We start from the raw sequence: 25,602 nt of genomic DNA on the forward strand, positions 1-25,602 counted from the left end.
TTACGGTAGTAGATGAATAATAGTATTTCTGATTCTACAGTTATGGTGTTTGTTTTCACATTTTAATTGTAAGAATTACGAAATAACCAACCAATTACAAACACCATTTACATTTAAATTTTATATAAAATAAGGTTTGTGCCATGAAATATGAAAAGACTTTAAAATCAACGGTGTAAATTATAAAATAGATATTCGCAGTGTAAAAATGTCCCTGAATTACTGCATAAAGGTTTTATCAACAGTAAAAGACTGGCAGCTGCAGTTGCCAGAACTTGACCATAATAATGACAGGCAGACATTTTACACTGTAACATTAAAAGACCACTAATACTGATTTTAATTCTTGTGTTTGAGCCCATTATGTTATGTAAATCTGTACATTTTAGTTTGCTTTTGCAAACGGAGTTCTGCATGTGGATGCAGCGCAGCTGCTCTGCTCTCACCCGTGAGGCTCCAGCTGCTCGGAGCCGAACAGGAAGCTCTCAGCCGACAGTCCCGCCCGGTCTTCATCTGGAGAAACACGGTGTCCTCCCCAAGGTCCTCCCGCGGTAAAATGTGATGGTCTCTGGGCCAAAGCAGGCTGCCGGCACCGACCCGTACCACAGAAGGACCGCGACCACCGGTGGGGCCGGTGTTCCCGACCTGCTGTGGCCGAGAGACCATCACATTCCGCGGCAAGAGGCTGTGACACGGCACGGTGCGTCAGTGTTATTGTTGTTTAGTGGCGCCCCCCCGCCCCCGATGGTGGATTTGTGAATAGAACAACAATTGTTGTAGATATTTATCTTACACAAGCCCTTTGATCCAGAAATGCGAGTGTCAGAAGAGTGACAGGCACAAACAGAGCACCTTTCATAAAAGACGCTGTATCTCCTTTTCTAGAAAAAAAGCAGGGATTTTGGTGAAACTCAGCCATGTTTAGCTTGAGTTTTCAGGAACGGAGGCACGTAGAAACAAACGGTTTGTGGCCATTTGAAGCATAAAGTTTCACCTTTCAAATGGGCCACAGTATGTGTTGGTGGCAATAATATAGAATACACTGTGGCTCTACATAAATCGTCAAAAATGGTCTAAATTGCCGGTACACTTGACTAAAACTTTGGAAAGGAGCGCGCCACTCGTCACATGAAATAATGTTTTTGCCATGAAATATGAAAGGGTTAACGGTGGCGGTCCTGAGGTGCTCCTCTCACACACTGCATGGCCTCGCTGTCGCATCGTAGCAGCCTCCCACCGCCGACCAAAAAGAGAGTTTTACACAGTCAATTATCTTGGATAAAATATGTTCATTCGTATCCACCTCTACATTGTATTTCCTCACCGTGAAACTGTGTTCTTAATCCAGCTGTGAAGCTATCCTGCTAGTCCTGAGCGTTCATGTTGTTATTCCGTTAAGATAATCTAACTCCAGTTACAGTCCGTGTGGTATCTGTCCTCACTGTTTTAAAAAGTAAATTATACGGTAAACAGAATTTGAAACTGATGAAAACTCCAGCCATCCTGCTACAGAGGAAAGCTTCTCTGTTACCGTGACTGGTGCCAACAGAAGGAGGACATCATGTGTGGAGCTGTGATGATGATGAAACCAGAAAACCTCTGATGAGAGAACAGACCAACTGTTTGTTTATTATTCTATGTCCACATTTGACCTCACACTTTTTAGGATGAACTTAAAATTGACAGTGAAGATTTTGAAGCAGCTATTTTCATAGTCCAGTTAATACAAATGCTTTATTCAGTCGATGATTGTTATCATTGAAAATGTAATAATAAAGTTACTGTGATTGAATTGTAGTATTTCTTTTACATATTTACCATAACCTCATGGTCAATGTAATGTGACACTTTGGTGAATTATTGTGTTTTCAGTATCATAGATTAATTGACAAGAAACATCAGGAAAGCACAAGCTCTGATATTCATCTCTGGGTGCTTTATTATTTCAAGGAGGGTAACAAGATTAAACATTTGTATTTTTCTTGTGTGTAGTGAAAGCATACATAGAAATAGTCCTGGAAAGTTTTTCCTGAATTTATTATTGATTACAGCAGTGTGTCGTGGTGTTAATGTTATTGTAATCTGGCCCATTAAAAATCAGTAAAGCAAATCTTAGTAAATAAATTAATTTCATGTTTAAACTGCACTAGTAATTTCAGCATTTCACAGCATTGAAAACGTTTTATAAGCTGTGGATGATGTAAAGGTGAGCCATACTGTCAAAAGACAAGCTTGTATTATATTAGCTGAATTTCCAGTACATCATCATGTTGGTAACCTGCAAAAAATATGTGCATATATATAATAGTAATGTAAAATAATAGCTAATAATAGCTGGGTGAATGCAGTGTAACGTGGTCGTCAGGTCGGAGCTCCAGCATCCGATCATCGGTGATGCAGGTGAGGTAACATCAAGTCCAGGAGCCGTAACCCACCAGTCTCAGACCATGACAGTTTATGTGCTGCAGCTTCACAGTTTGAGACAGAAACTAGTCTCTGGGTTCTGTAAAACAATTTAAAACACAATATCAAAATACGTTTCACAGCTTTACATTAGCTTATTAATGCTAACATCGGCTACAATAATGTGACACATTACTCCTCATAGGATCTATGTATATGTAGTTCAAACATGGACATGTATTTAATAAGCTTCTGAGATTACTTAAACCGTTAAATATAAAGTTTACCTCGAGTTGTAGATGCTAACGATGTTAGCAGCGTAGCCGCTCGGCAGTTAGCCGGTGTTGCTGGGTAAATTAGCAGCCTCGGAGACACGGGTCCAACCCGCCCCTCGACCAAAGATGGCGGCGCCCTGAAAGCCAATCTCCTGGCTTCACAAACGGCCCTTCACAAACCAGTGGGTGACGTCACGGAGGGTTGCCACTCGTGTGTAACCCACATTCAAAAAGCTCAGTCTGCATCCATTACAGCCAAAAAACTACAGGCCAATTTCTAAATTGCCTATCCAAACTACTAGAAAAAACTGTAGCGGAGCAACTCACAGTGTTTTCGGAGAAGCATGAGGTCTTGGACACATTTCAGTCCGGTTTCCATAATAAGCATTCCACCGAAACTGCACTCCTCAAAGTCTCCAGTGACATCTTGATGTCAGCTGACTCTGGTGAGCACACAGTTTGATTAATAGACTTCGTGATTTGGTTGGGATGTCTGGTTTGGTTTTAAAGTGGTTCTCCTCTTACCTTTCTGAGAGAAGTTTTAGTGTTTCTATAAATCATGTCTGAAACCACAGGACTGTCATTTGGGGTAGCTCAGGGCTCTGTCCTAGGACCTGTTTTGTTTCTCTTATATCTACTTCCCCTTGGACAGTTAATCAGACAATTCAAGAATATTTCGTATCATCTTTATGCTGACGATATCCAATTGTACTACTGTTCGTTCAAAGCGACTGAGTTACACAAACAGTTTTCTTTAATTAACTGCTTGTCGAGCATCAAGCAGTGGTTGAGTGAGAATTACCTACAGCTGAACTCAGATAAGACAGAGACATTAATCATCGCCCCCGATAGCAGTACCCCGCAGATCAAGCAGTGTATTGGTACCTTAGGCTCGTCTGTCCTACCTAAGATCAGGAACTTGGGTGTTACTTTTGATACAGCGATGTCCTGAGCACCACTCAAAACTATTAACAAAAAAATGCTTCTTCCAACTAAGGAACATCTCTAATGCCTACCACACACATAAAGATAATCGGGCTGATTTTACCCCGATTTTCCCCCTTCCGACCACGGACAGACACCGCCCGATTATCTTAGGCTGTTAAGATTATCTTATAAGATTCTCTTGTAGTGTGTGGTGTGTTAAGAGTCAAAATTCCCCCGACAATCGGCTCGGAAAACGTTCGGTAATCGATTAACCGATAATCGTAAATTAAACATGTTCAATATGTACGATTATCGGGGCCGACTTCGGTGGCTGTTTCAGTCAAAAGTCGTCTTGTGTGTGGAAAGCCGGTGTTGTGTGGAGAAGTGCCTGCTTGCCGAGCTCTGCTTGCTGCTCGCAGCAAGACACTTCTCCGCACAACACCGGCAATCCCACAGAGAGCCACGGTACATGAGGTTCACACAGATAGCCGATAGCAAAGACGGTAGCGCTCATAGCCAGCAACAGCCGGCAATAGAGCAGCCATGTTTAATGTGTGTGGTGTGCTGTTTTTGGAATATTGCAGCACACCACACACAATACGATCAAAACTGTTCAATCACAGATTTTTTATCTTCATGTGTGGGGTCTCTCACAGATAAAAAAATAGGTTGAGATTTATAAAATCTTTATGTGTGTACCCCCCTTAAGCTAAGAACTCTAGTGTCAAAGGCTGAATTATCTCATCTCGTATGTATACAGTAGATTATTGTAACAGTATTTTTTACTTGTTTTAATAAGAAAGAGCTTGACCGTCTCCAGGTTATCCAGAACTCTGCCGCAAGGCTTTTAACTCACACAAACAGAAGGGCACATATCACGCCTGTTTTAGCCTCACTGCAATGGTAACCTTTGCATTTTAGAATAAATTTCAAAATTTTAGTTCTCACTGTTAGAGCCTTACAGGGTCAAGCTCCTTCTTACCTGTCTGATCTTATACAGTTTTACACCCCCACCCGCAGTCTGAGGTCCTCTGACCAACGGCTTTTAGGGACCGTTCGTTATTTATGGAATGGGCCACCGGAGGAAAATGGGGGGGGGGGGGGGGGGGGGGGGTCATGTCATAATATTATTTGTTGAGAGGTGGGTCAGCGAGGGGGGGTCATTCTAGCCTCGTAAACCAGCCTCTCGCGGAAGTGCATTTCATTTCATTCCGAGGGAGAGTCTGGCCTCATCCCCATTCTAAGCGTTTGGACTGAAACCCTCAGAAGGCCGAGCCAATCAGCATCGCCCGCTGTGATTGACACAGCACGTTGGCCAATCAGGGACCGACTGGTGCAAAGCCCCGTCACTACACCAACTTGCTGATTGGCTGAATGGGGTTGTCTGTCAACGCTACTACCAAAGATATTAAACTGTCTTTGCTACTACTCCCGCCCAGCTCCCGCCCACCCCAAACGCTTGCAGGGGGGATGAGGCCAGACTCTCCCGAGAAATGAAATGAAATGCATTTCCGCGAGAAGCTGGTTTACGAGGTTAGGGTCATTCAACTTTTTGTCTGGAGGACAAACTTCAATGCCCCCAAAAAACAAAAACAAAACAAAAACGGGACATTTCAAAGCTGCAAGCACTGATGACACTGAGAGCAACGGCCCCCGAACAACAACGTTATTTGATGTTGCTTTGGTCTGCCCTGAGTGGGTTTCGAACCCGAGTCTCGCGCACCGCAGGCGACGATGCTAACCGCTTCGCCAATAACTCAATGGGGACTTTGAATGCGGGTTAGCACGTCTTTTATGGGTGAGTGAGTTTAACTTCAGTACTGTACAGAGTTTAGTTTTTTTTTTAGTTTATTTATTTATTTCATTCATTTGTCAAACATAAAAACAAAAAATAAAATAAACAGTGACAATACTGTAACTCTTGAATGAAAGGTGAGTGGCAAGTACGTTCACGCTGCTTTCGTGAATTGTAAACACACAAACGGCCCCCTCGGTTTTTGCGTCCAGCAGTTTAGCGGCTAATTCAACTGCAGTGATGGATAACTGTACCGGAGAGGCTCAACAACTTCATGAGCTTCATCTGAGGAATAAACGGCAGCTTTTACCTGACGGGAGACAGACGCCTGAGCTACGGTAACTTACTCAGTCTGTATCCACTATCAAAACTATTTTTGAACAATCACCACCGTTACATCAATAAATAAATGTTTTACAATGAAACGGTCAGTCAATTTACATTGATGATGCAGGTCGTTTTCTCCCCTGGGAGGACGACGCAGATTAGCCGACTGACCACCACAGCAGCCCCGGCTGTTGCTTCTGTGATGATGCGCTCATCCAGAGGCAGCAACCAGTTTACTGAAGTGCTCGTTTTCTCCCCTGGGACGACGACGCGGCTTAGCCGGCCGACCACCTCAGCAGCCCGGCGGTAGCCTCTGTGATAGTGTGCTCGTCCGGTGGTAGCCTAGTTAGCTGCTCCACAGATGGAGCTTCGCTTCACTGCAAACTTCCAAACAGGCGTCATTTGGATAAACTAACCGCATATTGGGGATCTATATTGTGTCTCCATGATAAATCTACTGAAACGGCACCGTCTTGGTGGAGTGTGGTGTGTAAGGTCAGATTGCAGATGTTCCGAGAGTGAGGGCATGGTTGTCAAAATGAAATAATGTAGTGTCACGCGCTACGTGATGCGATGTCACGTGTCGATGGCTGGCTGGCTGGCTGGCTGGGGGGGGTCATGTATCTTTTGATAAGGCTTAATGCAGGGTCATGTTAAAATTTACTGTCTCCGACAGGGGGGTCATGTAAAAACAAAAAAGTCCTGTGAATCCCTTTTGTGGCACTGACGAACAGTCCCTTAGTTGTTCCCCACATGCACCTTAAAACCAGAGGTGACAGATCTTTTCCTGCTGTGCGCTTTACCCTTTTCATTACGCTCTTTGGATTCTGTTGATACTTTTAAAAAGAACTTAAAGACTCTCTTATTTAAACAGGCATTTGGTTAACCTGTGGGTCTTTGTATCTATGCTTTTCTTGTTTGTTTGTCTTGTTTTGTTTTGCTCTGCCTTGTTGCCATTGTTTTAATACTGTGAAGCACTTTGTGGTTTTTATCTGCGAAAGGTGCTATACAAATAAAGTGTCTTCTTACTTCTTCTTCTATCTGTGCGCGGATATTGTGCCAACTCACCCCGTTGATGTACATACAAACACACAAGCTCTTAATAACACCACTATACTAAACAATATACAACAAAGTAGGAATAGTGTGGAATAGATTACATGCACATAATAAGTCTGCATGCAATCAGAACTTTGGCTAGTTGGCTAAAGTATGGAAAACAACAGTATAATGATCTGAAAAATTGACAAACTAATTTTATTTTAGAAAGTCAGTACAGCTCAACATAATGTATAGACAATGAAGCATGACATTAGAGGAAATACTTGTAATTTGTGTGCTGCATCATGAGTAATATGTATGCAGATGTTTTATTGCAACAGTAGTTAAAGGAGTATTATCGCAAATCCAAATCCTTAATTCGGCCACTAGATGGAGCCAGGCGGAGCTTATCAGATATAAACAAGTGGGCAGCTGTCAGAGAGAGAGAGAGCAGCCTCGTTTAGTCCTCCCCCTCCCCCCTCCTCCCCCCTCCTCCTCCCTCACCAGGCCGAATGAACGTGCAATCGCGGGAAAAAGAAAACTCGCTAGTGGAAGCGGCAGCTCTACATCACGCACAACCACAACAACGACAACAACAGTTCTGCAACTTCCTCCTCCTTAATAACGCTGAGAGGACAGCTGAAGAAAGACACAGGGACGTGGAGACAAAGTGTTCTACCAGCGATTCAGTGACTGTGAGCACCCTAACACTGCTACATTACTTACTGTTGCATATTTGTCCGGTTCGGAGGTCGGATTTGCGAGTTCCGAGTGCATTTTAACGCAGCAAGCGCCGGGCCGGCTTGGATCATAACAAAGACTAATGCTGCATTTGCCCCACGGACACTATACTGTTGGCGATTTTTTTTGTACATTTAGTTATGGCTCCCCCCGACCCATCTTTTGCATATTTCATCTTATTTTATGCTATTACTGCTGTATTTGCGATAATGCTCCTTTAATCAGTGTTTTATTAATTTTAACTGTATAATGTTACACTGTTGAAAGGACAATAAACAATAAACACTGGCTGAAAAAAAATATGTAAAGCAGATGTGGCGAGGTGGAGTGGTGAGTAGTGGTGAGTGGTTGCCAACAACGCCACCTGGGGAGTTTCGCCCCAGGAAATAGTTACTGTTTTTTTTATAAAAATGAAAAAGGTCACGCAGGCTCGAATCACCACAGGGGAGAGTTCAGGTATCAAAAGAATGATAATTTATTGTCACAATATTGTTTCTATAAAACTTCAATAGTTGCCAAAATATTTCACATTCACAAAAGACTGGGCCAAAGAAAGGGGAATGGACAGGGCTGGGCCAGCCACGGCGACCTTAAACCAAACCAAGGGGAAGGAGAAACAAACCAAGAAAAATAATATCACCCGTGACACTGCATACACACGCAATGGAGAAGTGAAGAAGCCACCACCAGGGATTGGGCCGCCGCGCTGGACTACAGCACCTGTCCACAGGGAGAGAGGGAAAAATTAAGATGGCCGCAGTCTAGCTGACCTCCTCACACACACACACCAAGAACAATTAGATATTATTTATAATACAAAACCAACATAATGAAGTCTTCTTAAAATATTCAAATACAAATTAGAGGAGAACAATTAAACAATTATCAAACCCGCCCCCCCACAAAAGAAAAAGGAAAACAAGTAAGAAAATAAATAAATTGTTAAATGTCTCCGAGGTCACTATCGTCGGCAACAACAATCATTTAACTCATTGGCTGCCAGCCATTTTCAGATCAGAGAGCCCCATACTGCCAGCCGTTTTAGAGCATTTTGAACGATCTTATAAGACCCACAGAATATTGTGTTCTATGACTATATAAACACCGAAACTACCAAGAGAAAGAGTAGACTCTCTTTGTTCAATAGGAAAAAAAAGTTTGTTTCTACCTTTTTCCGTTCTTTTGTAAACAGCAGTAGAACGTAGGCTGGTTTCGCCAAAAACAGCAGTTTTTGACCAAAACACTGAGAAAACAAGCTTTTTGTGGAAAGAAACATGTCAAGCAGAACAGTGACTTTGACGTTGATATTTTTTGCTTTAGTGACACCTCACACATCTGAACAGTGTTCTCCTTCTATAAAACAACAAAAACAACACTGAGAAAGGACTTTTGATGGCAAAATAATAATTTATTTACAAATATCAGTAAAAATGCATTAACTTTTTTGTACGTTTGTAGCTGTCACATAACCTCTGCCCCATGGTCGACCACTGCTCGATCCACCACCTGTAAATTATAGAAATATATAGAATTACCATAAAAATACATCTCTTAGATGTAGTCAAGTGTGATGTGGAGTTTTTTTTTTTTTTAACCTTTCCGATCAAAGCGATCCGCCCTTCTCTAAGCAGTAAAAGTTAGCTCGCTAGCAAGTTAGTTTATTTTATTATTTTTACCATTGATGTATTATATTATTACCTTCATGTCTTTCTGGAGCGTGTGGACGAGTCTCTGCTGCTCCTGGTTGATCCGGACGGAATCGCTCGGGTCACGTCCACCGAGCCGTCAGTTGAGCTGGGCTCTGGTCTGTGGTGACGCACCGTCAGCTGCTGCTCTCACCACTCGGCCCGGCTTGATCGCCGGTGTCCAGCGTCGGTGTCGGTCGTCGGTGTCTTTTTCAATGATCTCCGTCGTTTTCTCACGATCGCGACCCTCTTCCTCTCCGAACTACCGCGACACACACGGTACATAATGTGCCGACGTGCGGAACACACAGGCTCCGTGCATAAGTTTCTTTAGCATATCTTTTGTCATCTCGCTTCTTCTTCTCATAATCAATGCTGATCTCTCATCCAAAGAGGGCACTGCTGCCACCTACAGGGCCTACAGGGCACCTACACGTCATTACACTAGTTTACAAGCCTGATATTGATGGACAAGCTCCGCCACACCGTCCTCCAGCCCTTCCCGTTGAAAAACGCAATTGACGTCTATCGACGTCAATGGCAGTGAACGGTTGTAATTAGATTGACGTCTATAGACGTCAATGGCAGCCAATGAGTTAATCAAAACCATGTAATCGAGCCAAACAAAACAGCAGCAAACATCATGGTGGCCGATGACCGGAACACACCAGGACGCAGGATAGTGTGCAGAACTAGGAGAGTGGGGGCCGCTGGTTACAGCGCCCCGCTGTAAAGCAAGAGAGAGACAGTGTCACAACTAGTGCAATGATGTAAAACTGCAACAGCAGACAATTAGAGCAGCCTACCTCTGAGCTCTACTGCACCCAACACGCGCCCACCAGAACCGCTCGCTCCCTCCGGCTCACCGCCGCTCCGAGCACTGCAACGGAGCGGGAGGATGAAGCCCCAGGGCCAATAAAAGTAAAACACCAAACAATAACTAACACGGCATGCTTACCTTAGTGATACGACGGGGAGACTCGGGCATGCACGCCAGCCCGCTCACCGAATGCGCCGCACAGCAGAGGCAGAGAGGGAGAACAGCGACCAAACACACCTGTCCCAATCACACACACAGCGTCGCTCCACCAGCTCGCCGTTGCTCCAACACTGCAACGGAGCAAAGGGATGAGGCCTCAGGCCCAATAACAGCAAACACAAACCAGCAAATACGCAGAATTCCTACCTTAATGGTACGACGGGAGGACACAAACAAGCACGCCGGCCAGCTCACCGGACGCACCGCACAGCAGAAGCAGAGAGGGAAAATATCGACCAACACAGCTGTTTCAATCACCTAACAGTGCCGTCCCCCCATTAACCTGCGCCAGGCTGACAACAGCGCCATGCAGTGACCAGGAGGGAGATGACTCACCCGGTCACACGTACATATTTGTTAAGTTGTGTAGGCACGAAGAAAGGTGCATGTTGGCACTTTAATAAAAGCAACTAATCAGGATAGTATATGGTTATTGTTTTCCAATACTTTAAATAACTAGATTTAGTTGTAACACACCACACCATCCAGAGTTTGCTATTTATTATGTCAAGTATTGAATTGAATTGAATTGAAAACTTTATTGAACAACGTTAAAAAGTGTTCAAAAGGATTAAAACACAATAAAGCCGAAAGGCTTGTTTCCATTGTGGTCCTGTGAGATGGTAGACAACATGGAATTAAAACAAGGAAGACAACACACAGCACATGGAATGACACTAGGACACATAGACTACCACATTGAAGAAAAAGAACAAGACGAAATAGATAAGACAAGGGAATTAGGTCCCAAACAAAAACAACAAAACATTTGACAGACATACAAACAAACAATAGCCTACATAATCTAGTGCTTCACTGCTCTTTTGATTTAATTTATCGATTGGCTAACCATTTTTTTATTGAGGACTTAAAAAGAGAGTAGGAGGAGGTAACAGTTTTAAGATTTAAAGGAAGGCCATTCCACAAGACAGCTGCTGAGTAAAGAAAGGAAAACTTTCCCATACAGCTCTTAAAACGGCAGAGCCTGTAGTCAGTGGAGCTCCCCCTGGTGGAGTAATTGTGTGTGTCACTGACTTTGGAGAAGTAGTTTACTAAATACTTTGGTGCCAGGTCATTTTTTATTTTATAAACTAAACACAGCTTGAGTTGAGAAACTCTCTCCTCCACTTTGAGCCACCTGAGGCTGGAGAAGTGGTCAGGATGGAGGTGTGTTCTGGGATGAAGTTTATGTACTCTAATCAATTTGTTTTGACATGTCTGTAGCTTTACTTTGAGGCCTTTAGAGGTGCCAGTGTACCAAGATGTACAGGCAAAGTCAAAGTGGCATTGTACAAGGGCATCAGCTAAGGTTTTAAGGGTGTAGCTATCCAATAGGCTAGAAATTCTTGCCAGGAACTTAGTCCTTTGGCTCACCTTTGAAATGACTCTTCGGGCCATAAACTCCCCTGTTAATTTGTTGTCTAAGATACAGCCTAGGTAGGTGACCATTTCCCTGGCTGTGATTATAAAATTACTTAGTGTGACCCTAAAATCTTGTGACTTTCTTAATTTGTAACTGGACCCGAAAAGAATTGATTCTGTTTTGCGAAGATGAAGAGACAGCTTATTATCCACCAGCCATTCACTGAGTTTGGAAAGTTCAATACTAAGCAGCCTTTCCACCTCTGATTTCTCTTTATGAGAGACCAGAATGGCCGAATCATCAGCAAATAGATACAGATGGCAATCTATGGCTGACGGCATGTCATTCACATATAGTAAAAAGAATAACGGACCTAAAATACTCCCCTGGGGAACTCCACATGTTAAACTAAAAGGTGAGGACAAGGTCCCTTCTACATCCTACATCATCAAGTAAAGTTCATAGACAGTTAAGCAACCGTTCTGAACCATTTATTTTAATGAATGTTTATCCACACCACTCTGGAAGGCACATACCTTCTTACCACGGTATTCACACCATAAGGGCAGTGGTAATGGGAGCCTCACTCTCTTCAGACTCACGTGAAGGACCCATTGCTGAAGCTGCAGCATTGGTGCTGCTAAACATCTGCGTAATTGTTTTACTTTTAGCAGTCTGTGCTGCTAGAGCTTTTCTTTTCCTTTCCCTCAATTTTTCTGCCCCGCCTTTGCGTTTTTTTTTACTTTCCTTCTCTGTTTTTGTTTTTCGTGCGCTGGTGTGTTGTTTTTTTTCTCTCGCTCTCTCTCTCATCATTGACTTCTCATCATTAAAAGTGATTGGACGAGTGGGGGTCTAGAACATGCGTGGGTGGGACTCCTGGGCCTCTGTAGCCTCTCATTGGGCCATTATTCTTTAGACAGACAAGCCACTGGGCCAATTGTCACCTCTCTGCTGTGTCTGCAGCTGAGCACTGTGGGCCGAGCCGATGCATGTCTCTCTCCCCGGCCCGGGAGAGTTACAATAGTTACCAAGGCAAGGCGAGGCTTGGCAAAAAAAAAAAGAAAGTTAAATAAATAAAAATAAAATAAAAATAAAATAAAAAACGGCCGTCTATGGGCCCATTAGTGACCGGCCCACCGGGAAAAGTCCTGGTACTCCCGATGGCCAATCCACATGGTCATCGCACATGTGAAGTTTCGAGCAAATTGGACAATGTCAATGTAAAATATGGCATTTCCTATTTTCACAAGGGGGCGCCGTGAGCAAGATTGCCTGTGAGCGCATGGAGACGTTCAGGGCAGGGCTCTTATCATGAACAGAAAATATGAAGCAGTTTGGATGAAGTATGTGGGAGAGAGAGCTGCTCGAATATGCATGGCGATGGATCAAAAATGGCGGTGCCATAGCAGCCACGCCCTTTGACCTACAGACATGCAGAGCACAACTTTTGATCAGCATGGTCTCTGGATGATATGTTGTAAATTTAAAGTCGATTGGATAAAATCCCTAGGACCGGTTTGTTAAAATACAACATGTGGAAATCACACCAAAAATTACAAGAAAAACGGCCGACTGCCTGTTTGGACTTGACCATTGGTGCTAGAGAGTTTTTTGTGCGACTGGACAACATACACGTGTACCAATTTTCATGTTCCAACTCTAAATAAAAACCCTATGGGGAAGAGTTTTTGAAAATTTCAAGGGGGCGCTATAGAGGCATTTTGCCCCCCCGCATGGGTGACGCCCCTATCAGATGTCAGAGCTCACCACCCTTGACCTGTGTATCAATTTTCATGATGATACGAGTTCATTAAAGTCATCAAAAAGCCAAACATATTTTCATAGCGAGGGATTGATAGTTACCACGTCACCACATGGACGCCATTACTCGTAGCTTCACAGCATTTTGAATTCTGTTCTCATGGGAACAACTGCAGTCAATGTAAGAGTGGCATTTTTAAGCAAAACACTTATCGTTAAAAACAAACCACCAGTCCAGTCCTGTCTTTTGTAGGGGAGAGTGGGGTAATGTGAGACACCCCCTGTATCTAGAAAACGGAACACATTTATGGTCATCTGACCATTATGTTTTCAAGCCCCTTCCATTTCCCCATGGCCATGAAGGAGAGGACCTCAATATGCTGTGGAAAGCATGTTTTTTTTCACAAAAATGTTATCTTTGCATGTAAAAGTAAATTTTCTTGCTGTCAACTTAATCAACTCTTGTGCCAAAGCAAATTGATTCAGATAGAAAAACTTATATGATACATGATGATGAACTACCAACATATAAAACCATGTGATGATGCTGGCTGAAAATTAGCCTGAATTTCTAAGAGAGGTCGTTTTTTCTAAAATGGGGGTGTTGGGGTAAAGTGAGACAAATGCTGCGGGGTAAAGTGAGACCATGGATGTATTATAATAAATCCATGAGTGAGACACTGTGAGCACACCACACACAAAAATTTACACTAGAATCTCGTCCCCCAAGCCAGAAATCTCGAGTGATCAAACATGATCTGTAGCCACAGTGCTTTGTTATGCTATGTGCTCTCAGTCAGCTCACTTCTTTGGTTAACTGTTGGTTAATTAACTCAATTTTAGTCACATTCCACTTTGTCGGCTCCCCCCACATACAAGAGGACTTTTAATCAAAATGGTCACGATTGTCGGGGCCTACAATCTGACCCCCAGACTATCTAACTGGTTCTATCATTTGAATGTTAACTAAAACATTTTGTGTTGTATTTGATTTTGTTCTTGATTCTTACAAGAAGTTACAAGTTCTTGATTTGATTTTTCTGGTCTGTCTCAGTTTACCCCTGAGCTGGGGTAAAGTGAGACACAAGACCACTTTTTTTCACTGTCCTTCGTCCTGAATACATTCTGATAATTTCCATTGCTAGGAAACAAGGAATTAATGGGAAATGTGTAAATTTTACTGATAAATCATTTTAGCTTGCTTAGAGGGGAGCAAATGTAAAAAATGTCTCACTTTACCCCACTCTCCCCTACTTTGAATGAAATGAAAGCATAGAACAGAGGTTAACAAGGAAATCATGGAATCAAAATTGTGCCTAAAATACACACCTAACATTATTATTGGTGAATATTCAATATAATAACCAATATTGCTTAAAACATATCCAGTAAAAACATTTTTAGGGGGAAATAACAAAAGGTGTTTCTGGGAGACTCGAAATGTACCCGCAATTCTGACATGACCTATAGGCTATATGTACATGTAAGTGTATGTATGTGTGTATGAAAGTGTTTCATACTTTCCAGCCGATGCTATCCTCATTAGTGTGTTTGAGACGTAGTGAGCTGTGGATGTAGTCACATAAAATATCATAAAAAGACTTGCACATGATATCTTACATTGTTCAGGTAGCTTGGCATTTTACAAAAAAATGTAATATAAATATGCAGATTCTTTTTCATGTCACAGAATACCTGATGGATCTGTGCATGCTGTCGTGGAAACAATTACTGCAGCGGCTGAATGCACGCCAGTCTACTGCAGAGAGCGGCAGCTGGAAACAAAGGTGAGACCATAACAGAGATTAACATATTAATGTGTGTGCCAAGTATTGTTGTACGTATGTGTGAATTTGCCTGGTTTGATATTTACTTTCTGCAGCACGTTGCCTTGAAGAGGGTTGCGACGGAGAACACAGGTGCGATTTGGGGTGAGGAAAGTCTTCACATCGACTGTGTAGGCTCCTTTCCTTTTCAGGGTGACAACATCGAAGCCCTCCCCCACCAGGTCATGGCCCGGCACAAAGGGAGCAGACTTACAGTCGCTCTGGACCACAAGCTCACAGGAGAGGACGAGGGAGTGGAGAGACAGGAAGAGGAGGAGACTCAGGTGAAGGCAGGATGGAGTTGAGAAGGAGAACATCATGGCTGGAGTCAAAGAGACTGAAATGTTTCAGACAAAGACAAAGAGAGAGTGATCATCACTTCAGCTTGGATGAAGTTATTAGCAAAGGTAATAATGATTGTAATGTTGTTTCTTAATATACAGGCTGTAAGGTATTTTGAAATGCGTTATATATTATATTTTTTAGACGATGTACTGTTTCTGGCACATGTTCAGTGGCCCTTCAGTATGAAAAATTAAATAAAAGTCTATAATAATAATAATAATAATAATAATAATAATAATAATAATAATAATATTATTATTATTGCCAACTCTCACCAACATTAATCACATATGGAAAAGACAAAAATCCCAAAATGGTCAGTGCACACATTTTAAAAGATAAATTATTCACTAATGAAAAAATAATTAAACTGTAGCAGAAATCACAGAATCATATGATAAAACAGAGAAATATATAAAGCAAAAATAAAAACTGTTCTGTGACAGCAACCCTGTCAGTTTTGACAGATGACTCAAGGATGACAAAATGTCTGTCCTTTCTTTTCAGACACATAGGTGTGACACGTTCAGTGTTACACTAAATCAGTCTAAGTCTATTGTTGAGCTTTTATTGTTATTTCACATACATCTTGTGTAACCACAGTCCATTGTTGCTTATATAATACTGTCTTGTAAGAAAAAAAATTATAATAGTAAATAAAGTCTGTGTAAGTATCATTAAGGAATGACTTTTATTAAAATGTAAAAGACTTTTTCAAAAAATGGGAAAATGAATAAGATTGAATAAAGAGCATTTACTGTACATGGTGATGCAGCCACATCTGTTTACAGCAGCTGTGATGTACATCTCTCAATACAATATTTAAAAAATAAAGTAATAACACTGACAATTCTAAGCCAGGAAAAGTCAAAAAGACCTTAATAATTTATCCAGATAAATAAAAAGACTTACTAATGAAAAAAACTGTGGCAGGAATCTGAGGGTGATAAAAATAAATCATTTTCATTTTAACCAAGGTTTTTGTAATTTGACTGAAAGTCTTTTTTTTTTTTTTTTTAATAATCATTAATGAGCATAACTGATTGAAAACAAGATTACCTATTCAGGCATCAGCAGAGTCTCTCTGATCCTCCTGCAGCGAGAGGAGAGTGTGTCAGCCGAGGATGTGGTGACTTTTGAATCTGCAGGTAGTAGCACTTTTATACATGTGATGGGTCACAGGAGGAGTCCTGCACAGGAGTAGCTGAACTTGAATTACTGCACATAGTATGAGTACCAAAAAACAAAAACAAAAACAGAGCAAACTACATTTTTTGTTCTTCATGGACTGGACAACAAAAATAATGTCTGTCTGTCTGTCTGTCAACCATTAAATCTCTTTTGATAAACTTGTACGGCAACATTTTTTAACTTGAATTACTGCACATGCTGTGAGTACCAAAAGTGCAAACAAAACAAAACAAACAAACAGGATGAACTACATTTTACACTATAAGGACCTTTTGCGAAACTATTGTAAGCGACGTAGGTGTGGGTGAGTAAATGAAGGAGTCCAACAACGTACTGGGTTCTTACTCCAATCTTTTAGTAAGTCTCAACACACAACAGGTTAACAGACCGCCATCCTTTCTTTTTCTATTTTCCAGAACACCTCTCTCCCCTCTTCTTCTCCGTGCTCCTCACAATCCCTTCTGTTCCACTAGCGCCGCCTAGGGACTGACCTCGATAACACCATAATGAACAATTCTCCAAAACAATACATTAAACCCATTATGTAACCTTAACTTTTGCACCTAAAACATAACTTTCATCTTACATATCTTCCCCCCCTTACAAAAGAAGCGTCCTCGCTTCAAATGGAGTCAAAATGACAATTACTACTGTATCAACACAACAAGTAGAACAGCGTATAACAGTTACAGCAGAACAGGGTACTTGTTATTTTGTTTGTTTGTCTGGTTTGTCTTTTTTTGTGTGTGTGTGTGTTTGTGTGTATGTGTCAACAGTCATTCTCAGTTTCTTTTTTTTTTTTGAGAACAGGTCCATGTCGATCCAACATCCGACGTGAGAAACAGTTCAGTTATCGTGCATGTAGCGCACTGGGGGACGCACACAACGACCAGACTTGGTCCTCACCCCCATGGGAGGCTGCACCACTGAAAGTTCACTATGACCTCCTGTCGCCACACTGTCCCCTGCCCGTGGCGTTGCAGTGGTAGGCCCTGGCAGTGACGAGGAAACATTTGGAGTAACAGGGCATGTGTGTGTGGCAGGGTGTCTGTACACATATGGTCTGGAGCCTGAGAGTGCAGTTAAAAGTGGGGGACTTGGAGTGTTCACGGGTACTGCCTCACCGGACGCTGACGGTGGTGTATCACCAGCTGACCAGGCCGAGGGATAAGGTTTCAGACGGTTGTAGTGAATTATTTTAGGCTTAGCTCTGGGGTCCCGTTGATCCAACAGTTCATAGTCCACTCCAATGTCATTCATGACTGAGCTGAGCCGTCTTAACACTCTGAACGGACCATACCACTTTGGTGACAGTTTTTGTCTAGCTAGGGCAGGGAGGTCAACCCACACTAAATCACCTGGCTCATAGGCTGTATGTTTCATCCGACGATCATAGTAGTGCTTTTGCTGCGCGCCAGCTATCTCAATGTTATGTGCAACAGAGTGAAAAGCAGTACAAAGTCTCTGTAACACTGAACTGGCATAGTCACTTGGAGTACCAGGAGTGGCATCTGAAGCTCTTGGGGGGTCTCCAAGGAGAAGATCAGCTGGTAGACGAGCTGCTCGACCATGGACCAAGAAGAAGGGAGTGTATTTGGTGGAGGAGTGAACAGTTGTGTTATATGCAAACTCGACCTGTCGCAGATGGTCGTCCCATTCACCTCCTCTAGTGTACAGGAATTTTGCTAACTGGTCCTTTATAGTCCTGTTTGCTCGCTCCACCATGCCATCTGACATAGCATGATAGGGCGATGTCCGTGTTTTGTGTATTCCCAGCCGGGAACACAATTCTTTGACAAGATCTGATTCAAATTGACGGCCTTGGTCAGTGTGCAAACTTTGTGGCACCCCGTGGTGGCTGATGTAATCTTCAAACAGACATTTAGCCACCGTAGTTGCTCGTTGATCAGGGAGAGCATACAGGTTGAGGTACTTAGTAAAATAGTCCATTACAACAAGTACGTACCGATTACCACGGTGTGCAAGGCAGTTCAGTCAGGTCTGCTGCAATCTTCTCAAAAGGCCTGGATGTGACTATGTTTTGCATAGGGGCCTGTTGGTGTGGTGTCTGTGGTCGTCGTGCTTCACAGGCTGAACATTTGAGACACCAATCAGTTAAGTCGCGTGACATGTGAGGCCAGAAGCATCTGACCTGTGCTCCTTTTAATGTCTTTTGTGTACTGAAATGTCCAGAGAGTGAATGTCTGTGTAAGCTCTGGAATACCTCCTTCTGCAGGCTGCTGGGCACAACAGTCTGCAAAACAAGTTCACCTGGTGGGGGTCTGACTCTGCGACACAAAAGATCATCAATAAGAGTGAGTTTCGGAAACTCCCTCCAGAACTGTCTAATCTCAGGTGACACTGCTTTCACGTCTGAGAATGGTGGCCTACAGTCAGTCAACACCCAATCCCGGACTATTTTCAACTCAGGGTCAGCTTTTTGAGTTTGGATGAGAAACTGTCTGTCAATGTTCAGGGGTAAAGTGTCCATAGTCACAACTGCAATATGTGGTGTGGCAGACTGCACAGGTGATGGTACATTCGTAGTGACTGAAAAAGTGGGGGCAGCCTGCGGGTAAGTTTCCAGCCCTGTGGCTGAGGCGCATGTAGATGGCTCTACTGGGTCTGTCTGCGTGTGACTTGAAACACATCCCACCTGATTGTTTGTCATGACCGGGGTGGCATCTTCAGGTGTCTCAGGACGACGAGACATGGAGTCAGCATTTGCATGTTTTGTGCCTTGCCTGTATTCAATTGTCCAGTCATAGGGATCAATTTCCAGAGCCCACCGGGCTCTGCGACCTGTAGGATCACAATCCAGAGCCATCGTCCGTAAGGAGAGAAGAGGTTTGTGGTCTGGGATGATGCGAAAAGGGTAACCTGTCAAATATTGACAAAAGTGCCTGATTGCCCATACAATAGCCCACAGTTCCCGGTCATATGTGGACCACCGGGTATCTGTTTTTGTCAACTTGCGGCTGCCATATGCAACGACATTTTCCATGTTCTCAGCATTCATCTGTGCTAGAACACATCCAACTGATGTGCTGGATGCATCAGTGAAAAGCAGAAATTCACATGAGAAATCGGGATAGGACAAGATGGGTGTGTTACAGAGAGCATGACGGAGGCTTTCAAATGCACTCTGCTCCACCTCTGTCCACAGAAATGTCTTTCCTTTCTGTGTGAGAGCATGTAGAGACTCTGATTTTTTTGAAAACTGGTAAATGAAGCGCCGGTAGTAAGAACATAGGCCTAGAAATGCTCTCACTTCTGTGAGGTTCTTAGGCACAGGCCAGTCTCTCACTTTCTCAATGTTTTTCGGGTCTGGTTGTAGTCCTGCTGCTGAGACCACATGTCCAAAGAATGTCACTTCCTTTTGAACAAATCAGCATTTTGAGGGCTTGAGTTTCAGATTTGCAGCTCTTAAGCGATCCAACACTTCTCTCAAATGCTGAAGATGAACAGAAAAATTTGGGCTATAGACAATTATGTCATCTAAGTATACAAGGCACGTTGACCATGAGAGGCCTTGTAACACCAGCTGCATGAGATGTTGAAAAGTGGGCGGGGCGTTTACCAAGCCCATGGGCATCACCCGAAACTGATAAAGTCCTTGGCCTGTGGTAATTTAATTTAATTTAATTTAATGAAATTTAATGAAAAATATCTGATACAGGATATAAATCCTTTACATCAGACTCAAATAAATAACAACATACAAAAATTAAACACAAATATACCAACTCATACATAATCACTAAAATACATATAACAAATAATCCCCAAAAATCTCATGAAAACTACAAGAGAAAAACAAAAACAAGAAAGAGAAACAAACAAACACAAAACAAAATAATAATTCATACCCTTGCCCTGTAATTATATAAAAAGTCCTTGTTTGACCAACATTGATCGAGTCTATTTTTAAAAGAGTTCACTGACGGAGCCTGTACCACGTCCTCAGGAAGCTCGTTCCATACTCTTACAGCTCTGAGTGCAAAAAAATATTTTCTTTTGTCACAACGACACCTTTTTGGTAAGAGTTTTAAGGAGTTCCCTCTTAGCTCATAACTATTATTCCAGAAACTAACAACTGGCTCCACTGTGGGATCATATATTTTATGTACAAGTTTATACACCTCAATCATGTCACCTCTATACCTCCTATAGACAAGAGTTGGCAGTTTTAAGTGCCTTAATCTTTCTTCATATGACATCACATTCAGACCTGGAATTAATTTGGTTACTCGTCTCTGAACTGCTTCAATTTTTTCAATATATTTTACTTTATAGGGACACCAGACAGAGCTAGCAAATTCAAGATGAGATCTCACCAGAGCTTTATACAATGGTAAAACAATTTCCTTACTTAAGTTTGTGAAGGTCCGTTTTATTATGGCCACCCTTGAGTTCGCTATTTTTATTTTATCACAAATGTGTTTTTGAAATTCTAGTGAGCCATCAACCACCACACCTATATCTTTTTCCTCCTCAACCTTATGGACAAGCACATCTCCAACCCGGTAATTTACACAGTTGTTGTGCCCTCCTCCAAGTTGCAGATATTTACATTTCTCTGGATTTAATTTCAGTAACCAGGTATCACACCAGTTACTCACGCTATTAAGATCTGCTTGAAGTTGGGCTCTGTCTGTGTCCCCTGTAATTGTTCTAAATATTTTAGTATCGTCCGCAAAAAGGTATAGATCAGAATCAGATTGTATCACACTTAGCAAATCATTTATATACAGGACAAAGAGAACAGGTCCCAGTACTGAGCCCTGTGGGACTCCTGATACCACAGGTTTCCAACTAGACATAACTCCATTTACCCTCACCTGCTGTGTCCTATTATACAAAAAGTCCTCTATCCATTTTATAACTCTCTCATCTAAACCGTAAGATCTTATCTTTGTAAGTAATCTTTTATGTGGGACTTTATCAAAGGCTTTTTGGAAGTCCATATATATATACAGTCAACTGCCCGCCCCTTATCCAAAGCTGCTGTCCATTTATCCAATACTGTAAGAAGCTGAAGTGTTGTTGATCTTCCGGATATAGATCCGTACTGCTTCTTACTAAAAAGCTTGTTGGTCTTCATGTGATCTACAACATAATTTCTAACTAATTTCTCCATTGTTTTACAAATTACCGATGTCAGACTAACTGGTCTATAGTTTTCTGCCCTTGATTTGTCTCCTTTCTTAAAAATAGCACTAATTTCCTCTTATTTATGTAGTTCCAAATAACCTTTGGCTTATGCTTAGCTTGCTTTACCAAATCTTCTTCATACACTTTCCTTAAGTATCTTGTTCTCATTCTCACAAAGTTACTGAATCTACGATATGCCCTCTGTACCTCTGGATCCTTACTTTTCATCGCCTTTCTTGCAAGAGTATTTTTTTCTTCAATTTTCTTTTTTGTAATACTATCCAAAGGATATTTATATTTCTTAGTCTGTGACCTTTTTTTCCTGGTTGGCACATACCTGTTCTCCATTTCCATCAATTTTTCTTTTATTACTCTCCATGAATTTTCAACATCACAACTAGATAGATATTGTGCCCAGTCAAAACCCTCCAGTCCCTTACATGCTTCTTCATAATTGCCATTATCATAATTTTTTCTCACACCATTATTACTCACAACTTTAGTATAACAGATAAGTTTAAACAGTAAAACACAATGATCACTTTTCCCCAGAGGGCCCAAATACTGAATTTCCTCAATCATATTCTCCTCATTTGTTATAATTAAATCCAACACATGTGGTTTGTCATCACCACGCCACCTTGTGGGTTCTTGTACATGCTGAAACAAAAATACATTTTGCATACATTCCAAAAACCTACTATCCAGTGATGTGAGATTTTCCCCCTTTGCATCAACTAATTTCCAGTCTATTTTTGGTAAATTAAAATCCCCCATCATTAGCTTATGCTGATACTTTTTAATTGACACTTCTTCCATTAAGGCCAAAAGATTATCATTATTTGTCCCAGTGCCACTATCAGATCTGTAAATTAAGCCCACAAGCAAAAACTCATGATTCCTACATTTAATCTCCACAAAAATATTCTCTTGAAACTCAGTCGCCATTATCACTTCTTTAACTTCAAGTGATTTATGAATGTAAAGCAATAAACCTCTACCTATATCATTGTCAATGTTCTTAGAAAATAAATTATAACAGTCAATATCATCCAAATAAAATTCTGATGGGCTTAATTTCTGCTTCTTATTTTTTGATTTTACTTCAGTAACTCCTATAATATGAATGACTGGAAGTGCCTTCAAACGGGCATTTAATTCATGTATTTTATTGTGAAATTGATCTGCATTTGTGTATAGCGACCTGATACCTTGTAGTGGTGGAAGTTCATGTTGTGGCTGGTCGGCGACAGATTTAATGGTATTCTGAAGTCACTCAGTCTTATGTATCCTCACCACTCTCCTCGCCCAGGGGGGGCCCCGAACCTTGAATACGTATTCCCCGGAGGATTTCCGCTGCTTCTCTTTCGCCTCTTCATACAGCTCCTTCTCCTTCTCTCTCTCAGTCCTTGTGAGATCATTAGCGACTCTCACATTTTTAAACTTGTCCATTTGATGTAGAGCAGAGATCTTCCTGAATAAACTGATCTTGAGCTCCAGACTTTGCAGAGTCACCAGAATAGGTCGCCCCGGTCTCCCCGACTCCTCCACCTCCTCGCTTCGGTTGTTTTTCCCGAGCCGGGTCACACGCACAAACAAAGCTGTCTTTGCTTTAGTCTAGTACGAAGAGGGGGGTATCATGCACCCCCCGGAAATATACTTCTAACCAGTGTTTCTAGATTGGAAAAAATGTGTAGAAAATGATGAGCTATGTTAAAAAGTTGTCAGAATGTCCCATGTATCATTTTTATGCAAATTAGTGCCGCCATTATCGAAAAAACCTAATTTCACTATATCTCAGCCAATACTGCAGATATCTGAACAAATAAGGTGTCTAGACCCATGTTTTGGGGGTCAGAGATCACAATAAAACTATTCATAAAGTGATCACATGTTGGTGCCATGCTAGTAAGCAAACCTTACCCTTTTACCAATTACAAGACGCCAATATTGGAGATCAAAGACCAAATAAGGTGTCTAGACAGAGGTTGTTGTGTGTTTAACAAGGTTTATTTGGATCAAACATCATAATAGAACTCTTGTTGATGTGACCACTCTTCTCTTTCCCATGCCAGATAAACAGTCAAGTAAATGGTTCTCCACTATGCATCACTCATCATCGTTTTCACTGAAATCATCAGAGTTAAACTCACCCTCTCCTTCCTCTTTCTCCTCCTCTTCCTGTTCATGCTCTCCAGTGTCATGGGGATCAACCAGTGAAGTTGGTAGGATAGGACCACAGGACCACACCGGTTTCAACACTCCTTCATCAGTCTTCATCCATCCCTGCCCCTCATCATAGGGTTTTGGTTTTTCCAGAATAGGTTCATCAGCTCGCTAGTACAAGGCGACACGGTAGTTCACACGTCAGGCATGTGGCTTCAGAGCAGAGTGGCATGGAGGAAGGCGAGCCAGGTCAACCTTAGACTTGCAAGTGAGTTTCTTGTCCTCCCCCACCATGTTGCGTAGCAACTTGGCACGGACAACATCCACTGAAGACTCACAACTCTGTCCAGACATCAGACTGGTGAATTGCTCCAACTGCCTCAGCATCTCAGGCTTGACACTCTAGCAGTCACTGAGTTGTCTGAATACGTGAAATCGGGGATTCTTCTTCAAGGGCCCCACCTTCCTTCTCCCTTTGATGGCACTGGTACAGTCTTCTACACTGAACACATAGAACCCAAGAAGAGTGGTGCGGTGGTCTTCTCCCAGGGATTCTGCAATACTAGCCTACTACTGCCTGGCTTCTGGTGCACCTGTCCCAATTGATGTTGAGATGGACGTGTTACAGTACGAGCAGAAGCTGTGGGCAAGGCTGCTAAAGCTGACTTCATCAGACCCCTACAGTGTGAAGATCCAGGAAGCTTCTCAACATCTCTGAGCTTGCAGAATCCCTGGGAGAAGACTACCGCACCACTCTTCTTGGGTTCTATGTGTTCAGTGGAGAAGACTGTACCAGTGCCAAGTATATATTTTTGGCTTTTTCATGCCTTTATTAGACAGTACAGTTGAGAGAGACAGGAAATAGGGAGGCAGAGAGGGGGGGAATGACACGCAGGAAAGGGCCGTCCGATGTGGGATTCAAACCAGGGCCACCTGCACGAGGACTATAGCCTCAATATATGGGGCGCCTGCTTAACCCACTGCGCCACTCGACGCCCCGGAAGGTGGGGCCCTTGAAGAAGAATCCCCAATTTCACGTATTCAGACAACTCAGTGACTGCTAGAGTGTCAAGCCTGAGATGCTGAGGCAGTTGGAGCAATTCACCAGTCTGATGTCTGGACAGAGTTGTGAGTCTTCAGTGGATGTTGTCCGTGCCAAGTTGCTACGCAACATGGTGGGGGAGGACAAGAAACTCACTTGCAAGTCTAAGGTTGACCTGGCTCGCCTTCCTCCATGCCACTCTGCTCTGAAGCCACATGCCTGACGTGTGAACTACCGTGTCGCCTTGTACAAGCGAGCTGATGAACCTATTCTGGAAAAACCAAAACCCTATGATGAGGGGCAGGGATGGATGAAGACTGATGAAGGAGTGTTGAAACCGGTGTGGTCCTGTGGTCCTATCCTACCAACTTCACTGGTTGATCCCCATGACATTGGAGAGCATGAACAGGAAGAGGAGGAGAAAGAGGAAGGAGAGGATGAGTTTAACTCTGAAGATTTCAGTGAAAACGATGATGAGTGATGCATAGTGGAGAACCATTTACTTGACTGTTTATCTGGCA

General features: G+C 42.4%; 1 protein-coding gene across 28 annotated transcripts in view; it reads right to left on the reverse strand.

The window, feature by feature from the left end:
* Positions 1 to 25,602, reverse strand: part of LOC310993105 (perforin-1-like) — a 113,424-nt gene that overhangs the window by 69,796 nt on the left and 18,026 nt on the right. The window lies entirely within an intron of this gene.

Source organism: Trachurus trachurus (assembly GCF_905171665.1).
Source record: "Trachurus trachurus genome assembly, chromosome: 1".
Taxonomy (NCBI): Eukaryota; Metazoa; Chordata; class Actinopteri; order Carangiformes; family Carangidae; genus Trachurus; species Trachurus trachurus.